This window comes from Haliotis cracherodii, unplaced genomic scaffold, assembly GCF_022045235.1.
Source record: "Haliotis cracherodii isolate W230 unplaced genomic scaffold, xgHalCrac1.p SCAF_3, whole genome shotgun sequence".
NCBI lineage: Eukaryota > Metazoa > Mollusca > Gastropoda > Lepetellida > Haliotidae > Haliotis > Haliotis cracherodii.
In genome coordinates this window covers 42715524-42723450 of record NW_027266286.1, presented here as the reverse complement: position 1 = coordinate 42723450, position 7927 = coordinate 42715524, and positions in this window count along the sequence as shown.

Sequence of the window (7927 nt, the reverse complement as noted above, 5' to 3'; positions counted from 1 at the left end):
GGACCACCCAAAGACCATATATATGTCGTAGGGGACCGACCATTTTATATTCTAGGAGGCCTGGGATCGGATCGAAAAAAAAGAATTCTTCCAAAAAATAATTTTGAAAAAAAAATAACTAAGCTTCAGACCGTTGAATAACTTTTCAGGCTTATACTTATTATTTAAGAAAATATATGTATAAATAATATCCACCACCCCACAGCCACCCGCCAAACCCCACCCACCCCACCCACCCCACCAGAATGGACAGTCCTTAATTGTTTGTGCACATTATGCTCTTGGCTACCTGGAATAGAGAAATGCTTGTTGATAATGCATCATGGTTCAGTTCATGATTGTGTCCAACTAGTAAGTGTCCAATCTGTCAAATGTCTTGATGCAAGGTATCTGTTTTCCAAAGGTACAATGTCTTATAACGATATCGATACACTGGATTTTTCACCCGTTTAGGTGAAGGAAAAAACACTCTAATGTCATGTATGGCAGTACTGGTATTTGGCATCACAGATTACAACTATTGCTTTATCACTCGACTATGTATCAATATTCAATATTCCAGCAATATCACGGCAGGGACACCAGAAATGGGCTTCACAAATTTTGGGAATCGAACCCGGGTCGTCGGTGTGACGAGCGAAAACTTTAACCACTAGGGTGTCCCACTGCCCCTCTCATTCATGAAATACTATAATTGTTTAGAAACTGCATACAGAACACAATAAAGCATTATTAGAAAGTATCCTGACAAAATCATTTTAATAATCATAAGAAAACCATTGTACTATTCACACTATATCAGAATAGAAAACGTCAAGGCCAGAGAATAAACAGTCTCGTGTTCTGTCGAAACTGATTCAACAAGGCGTAAACGTAAGAGGCAAAACAGTGCTGAAATATATGAATGGATCACTAAAATGCAGTGATGACACGAAGTGGTCGCGAGAAGAGTTGAGCCCAATCGGTATTTTGTCCGGCTGTACATGTACAAATGAAATTGACTTTGAACACTGGGTATAGACATGCCTTAAATGTCACACACTGGCCATATCACATTTCGACTAATTGGGTTTCAACCTTAGAAAAAATTAACACACTAAGCATGATCTGTGAGTATGACCTCCGAAAGAATCTGTACTGAATTATACACTCCAGGTAAGGAACATGGATTTGGAGTTATAATCATACAGCTGTATGTTTATATATTCCAATGTTTTTTTCGCAAACCTTGTTGGATCCCAGGTCAGACAATGTTACCAGTATATGATGCTTGAATTTGCTTCTCGCAGCATAGTTTAACTTAATGCATTTAACGTTCACCTGAAACGTTTTATCATCCGTAAACTGCTACGGATTTCGATTCAGATTCATTTATTTACTCAAAACCACCCACGGTGCTACAAGAGTACAATATATAATTCACATTAGACAAATATACATAGGACAATCTATGACATACATACATTGCATGTTTTTAATTAATATCAGGATGAAATGTGTTAGAACTCATTCATAAGTATAAAGGTAAATTAACATAAATTTCGCAAGCGTTTAGTGATGTTCGAAAAGAGTCCTGCCAATTTATGGACATTGGGGAACTACTAATAATAGGGAATGTGCAGTGTGCCAAGAATTCACATCTATATAAATGATTATATATATCGTCAGCTGCTACAGAGAGGTACATTGTTGACACGTCCGTTCTTCTCTGTTTCTACAGGGAATCTATGATTACAAGTTCTAAATTCAATAGAGGGATGGATATGTTTTGGTTAAGTAAGAGGTGTTTTCTAAAGGAGAGCTCAGGTTTGATATACTGATATAGACTGCCTTCCGGACTAGATATGGTAAAGCATCGCCATTCTTGAGGAAACTGGTCCTGGTACCTTTAACACGGTTTGTGAACCACTTAGTCGTAACTGAATAAGGATGATCCTTCCATCGATATAAACCACCACGGTTTAGTATAATAGCTATACATACTAACCACTTTCTATTATGTCCGTCACTTATTGCGTCATGATTAAACATAATTACACACGAAGTGTCCGAGCTTCTCATTACTTGTGGGGCGGTCGGGTAGCCTAGTGGTTAAAGCGTTCGCTCGTCACGCCGAAGACCCGGGTTCGATTCCCGACATGGGTACAATGTGTGAAGCCCATTTGTGGTGTCCCCCGCCGTGATATTGCTGGAATATTGCTAAAAGCGGCGTAAAACCATACTCACTCACTCTCATTACTTGTTGCCGTTTTATGCCAGAAGTTTATCAACATCTTATAAAACTTTAAACGAAGTGGCATTCTTCCAAATTCGCCATGTTCATGAAGTGTGGGAAAATGTTTTAACGTTTTGTTGACATTTTGAAAGATTTTAGGCGAATTTCTCAATGATTTCGACATTTTGATATCGCCATATATCGCAGTCATATGGGAGAGTCGGTGTTACCAATACGTTGAAGGCTGAAAACAAACAGTCTATGGGAAGATATTTCTTGCTTTTCTGAATAAGAAAATTTCGACTTTGGGCCATGTTGTGACACACCTTTGATTTTACTTAGTAAACGCCGGCTCATATAAAGGTTAATTCCAAGGTAATTTGTAATCGCTAAAGCATTCGAGTTCATTTTGACCGCAAGCCAATTTCAAGTTTTACCTTTAGAAGCCTCAGACCCAAATATACCAATGTTACTCTTTTTACTGCTCACCTGATACCGCGTGCTTCCCGTGGCACTTGCTACGTTGACACAGACCCAGTATCCCTGAAAGAACTGTGCCTGTGTTGGTGACATGGGACAAGATGCTGTCTTGTGTGGTTGTGGTCAACATCACTCGAGTGTGGCCTGGCAGATTGTTTGACATACGGCCTAATCCGATCATTGACCCCGGCTTGGACCGCGCCTAAGTTTATAAACAAATCGAAGGTTCAGGATAGCTTACTACCACCGTATATTCAAAGGGGTCCTCTCACAAGTGTACAAAATGCAGACTGACACGTAAGCTGTCAACAATTCGTTGATTGATGTGCATCTGTATAGCATGATGAGTTCATAAAAAATGAAACTAAGACCATCGAGGCGTTATATGCATCTGTTGTCACCATCACGTATTGTCAGCAGAAGAATTCGTGTCACTGGATAATACTGTAGATTATGCAACATGCAGTTACGCATGTGTTGTTATCGTTAATGATTATTTTCATGTCTAGATATTTTGACACGATATTAAAACTTAATTTGCTTTTCGACTTAAGCATGTGTGCCATATGGTAGCTGCAGAGGTAAGGTGGTCGTCGGTGCGTGCCGTTTGGTCGCTGCATATGTAAGGTGGTCGTCGCTGTACTTATGAGATAGTCGTCGATTTATATATCAGATTATTTCAGATAGTCGTTGCTGCATGTGTCAGGTGGTCGTCGCTGCATATGACAGATGATCGTCGCTGCATATGTCATATGGTCGTTGATGCATGTGTCAGATGATCGTCGCGGCATATGTCAGATGATCGTCGCTGCAGGTGTCAGATGGTTGTCGCCACATGTGCCAGCTGATCGTCGATGCATGGGTCAGATGAACGTGGCGGCATGTGTCAGATGATCGTCGCGGCATGTGTCAGATGATCGTCGCTGCAAATGTCAGATGTACGTCGCTGCATGTGTCAGATGATCGTCGCTGCAGGTGTCAGTTGATCGTCGCTGCAGGTGTCAGATGGTTGTATCTACATGTGTCAGCTGATCGTCGCTTCATGTGTCAAATATTCGTTGCTGCATGTATCAGATGATCGTTGCTGCATGTGTCAGATGATCGTGGCTGCATGTGTCAGGTTGTCGTCTCTGCATGTATCAGATGATCGTCGCTGTAGGTGTCAGATGATCGTCGCTGCATGTGTCAGATGGTCGTTGCGGCATTTGTCGAATGGTCGTTGATGCATGTGTCAGATGATCGTCGCGGCATATGTCAGATGGTCGTTGATGCATGTGTCAGATGATCGTCGCTGCAGGTGTCAGATGTACGTCGCTGCATGTGTCAGATGATCGTCGCGGCATATGTCAGATGATCGTTGCTGCAGGTGTCAGATGGTTGTCGCTACATGTGTCAGCTGATCGTCGCTGCAGGTGTCAGTTGATCGTCGCTGCATGTGTCAAATATTCGTCGCTGCATGTATCAGATGATCGTTGCTGCATGTGTCAGATGATCGTCGCTGCATGTGTCAGGTTGTCGTCTCTGCATGTATCAGATGATCGTCGCTGCATGTTTCAGATGGTCGTTGCGGCATTTGTCGAATGGTCGTTGTTGCATGTGTCAAATGATCGTAGCGGCATGTGTCAGATGGTCGTTGATGCATATATGTGAGATGATCGTCGCTCCATGTGTCAGATGATCGTCGCTTCATGTGTCAGATGATCGTCGCTGTAGGTGTCAGATGATCGTCGCTGCATGTATCAGATGATCGTCGCTGCATATGTCATATGGTCGTTGATGCATGTGTCAGATGAACGTCGCGGCATATGTCAGATGATCGTCGCTGCAGGTGTCAGATGGTTGTCGCCACATGTGCCAGCTGATCGTCGATGCATGTGTCAAATGAACGTAGCGGCATTTGTCAGATGATCGTCGCTGCATGTATCAGAAGATCGTCGCTGCAAATGTCAGATGTACGTCGCTGCATGTGTCAGATGATCGTCGCTGCAGGCGTCAGTTGATCGTCGCTGCAGGTGTCAGATGTACGTCGCTGCATGTGTCAGATGATCGTCGCTGCAGGTGTCAGTTGATCGTCGCTTCATGTGTCAAATATTCGTTGCTGCATGTGCCAGATGATCGTTGCTGCATGTGTCAGATGATCGTGGCTGCATGTGTCAGAATGTCGTCTCTGCATGTATCAGATGATCGTCGCTGCAGGTGTCAGATGATCGTCGCTGCATGTGTCAGATGGTCGTTGTGGCATTTGTCGAATGGTCGTCGATGCATGTGTCAGGTTGTCGTCTCTGCATGTATCAGATGATCGTCGCTGCAGGTGTCAGATGATCGTCGCTACATGTATCAGATGACCGTCGCTGCATGCGTCAGATGATCATGGCTGCATGCATCAGATGTTTCTCGCTGCAAATGTCAGAGGACCGTCGCTGAATGTGTCAGATGATCGTCGCTGCATGTGTCAAGTAGTCGCTGCATGTGTCAGATGATCGTCGGTGCATGTATGTTGCGGCATTTGTCGAATGGTCGTTGATGCATGTGTCAAATGATCGTTGCAGCATGTGTCAGTTGGTCGTTGATGCATATGTCAGATGATCGTCGCTACATCTGTCAGATGGTCGTTGCGGCATGTGTGAAATGATTGTTGCAGCATGTGTCAGATGGTCGCTGATGCATATGTCAGATGATCGTCGCTACATGTGTCAGATGGTCGTTGCGGCATGTGTGAAATGATTGTTGCAGCATGTGTCAGATGGTCGTTGATGCATATGTCAGATGATCGTCGCCACATTTGTCAGATGGTCGTTGCGGCATCTGTCAAATGATCGTTGCAGCATGTGTCAGATGGTCGTTGATGCATATGTCAGATGATCGTCGCTACATGTGTCAGATGGTCGTTGTGGCATGTGTCAAATGATCGTTGCAACATGTGTCAGATGGCCGTTGATGCATATGTCAGATGATCGTCGCTACATGTGTCAGATGGTTGTCGCTGCATGTGTCAGATGATCGTCGCTCCATGTGTCAAATAGTCGCTGCATTTGTCAGATGATCGTCGCTGCATGTGTCAGATGATCGTTGCTGCATGTATCAGATGACCGTCGCTGCATGCGTCAGATGATCGTCGCTACATGTATCAGATGACCGTCGCTGCATGCGTCAGATGATCATGGCTGCATGCATCAGATGTTTCTCGCTGCAAATGTCAGAGGACCGTCGCTGAATGTGTCAGATGATCGTCGCTGCAGGTAAAAAAATAGTCGCTGCATGTGTCAAGTAGTCGCTGCATGTGTCAGATGATCGTCGGTGCATGTATGTTGCGGCATTTGTCGAATGGTCGTTGATGCATGTGTCAAATGATCGTTGCAGCATGTGTCAGTTGGTCGTTGATGCATATGTCAGATGATCGTCGCTACATCTGTCAGATGGTCGTTGCGGCATGTGTGAAATGATTGTTGCAGCATGTGTCAGATGGTCGCTGATGCATATGTCAGATGATCGTCGCTACATGTGTCAGATGGTCGTTGCGGCATGTATCAAATGATCATTGCAGCATGTGTCAGATGGTCGTTGATGCATATGTCAGATGATCGTCGCCACATGTGTCAGATGGTCGTTGCGGCATCTGTCAAATGATCGTTGCAGCATGTGTCAGATGGTCGTTGATGCATATGTCAGATGATCGTCGCTACATGTGTCAGATGGTCGTTGTGGCATGTGTCAAATGATCGTTGCAACATGTGTCAGATGGCCGTTGATGCATATGTCAGATGATCGTCGCTACATGTGTCAGATGGTTGTCGCTGCATGTGTCAGATGATCGTCGCTCCATGTGTCAAATAGTCGCTGCATTTGTCAGATGATCGTCGCTGCATGTGTCAGATGATCGTTGCTGCATGTGTCAGATGGTTGTTCCTGCAAACCTCAGATAGTCGTCGCTGCATGTGTCAGATGATCGTCGATGAATTTGTCAGATGATCGACGCTGCATATTTCAGATAGTCGTTGCTGCATTGGTCAGATGGTCGTCGCCGCATGTGTCAAGTAGTCGCTGCATGTGTCAGATAGTCAATGAATGAGTCAGATGACCGTCGCGGCCCGTATCGGTAGCCGTCGCTTCTTTTAGACTATCATCGCTGCATGAATAGGGGAACATAACTATTCACTCAATGTTATCAGTCTCTTCGTTTTTGAGAGGATCTTTAATTTTTTCGAAATATATTTTCTATAGATCGCGAAAGAAACAGCATATGATAAGCATATGCTTGCAAAATAATTCAGCTTTGTTTGATAAGCGGTTCTGGAGAATATGAAAAGTTGTTATCAGTAAGTTACCCAGGCTGAAATGGACTTCACGCCGGGCGATTGTGATGTACACTCAACAGTCAACACGTATTCCAGTGGACTTAAAAGGTATAACCCTGTAGATACTGGCGAGGCCTGCCTGCTCCATATCAACACCGCTAATCCTTCAGCAACTTGACACTGGGTACTCAATGTGCTTCATCCGATAGCTTTGTTGTTAAGTGACAACTTATCTAAAGCCACGGAAGTGTCCCCTCAGGTTTAAGATATGTGAATAGGGTAAACATTATGTTATTCAGGCATGTTGTACCTCGCAGAAGGCGGCTCCGGCTCGGGGTCATTGAAACACTCAATTTACACGTCACGTTAACCCAAAGGTTTCAAATTCAGATAACAGTATCATGATAATAAAATTTACCTTGTAAACAATTATTTTCTTTTTTTGTTGTACCATTTTTAAATATAGAGATATATTTGTGGGACAAACCTTGTCTCATGAACTATCAAGTTCTGTTTAATAGTAAAATATGTTCTGGTTAGTGGTTATCCATGGCCGGTTAGATATTCATCAGCCTGCGGTGTAAAAACCATTTACATATAATTCGGGGCGATTCGGCAGGTCATACGGACAAGCCAACCAAACAAGAAGAAACATACAAATAACTGAAGACGGGATAAAGACCATCTGATTGTATTTAAAAAACCCGTAAAGATCCGGGTTATGATTGGTCTTCAGCAACCTATGCATGTGGTAAGAGGGGACTAATTATAACGCGATCGAGCGGTCAGGCTAGCTGACTTGATTATGCATGTCATCCTATTCAAAGTGCTCATGATGTAAAATTACTGCATTGTCTGGTTCAGACTCGATTATTTACATACAGCTGGATTTGTCGCTGCATGTGTCAGATGATCGTCGCTGCGGGTGTCAAATAGT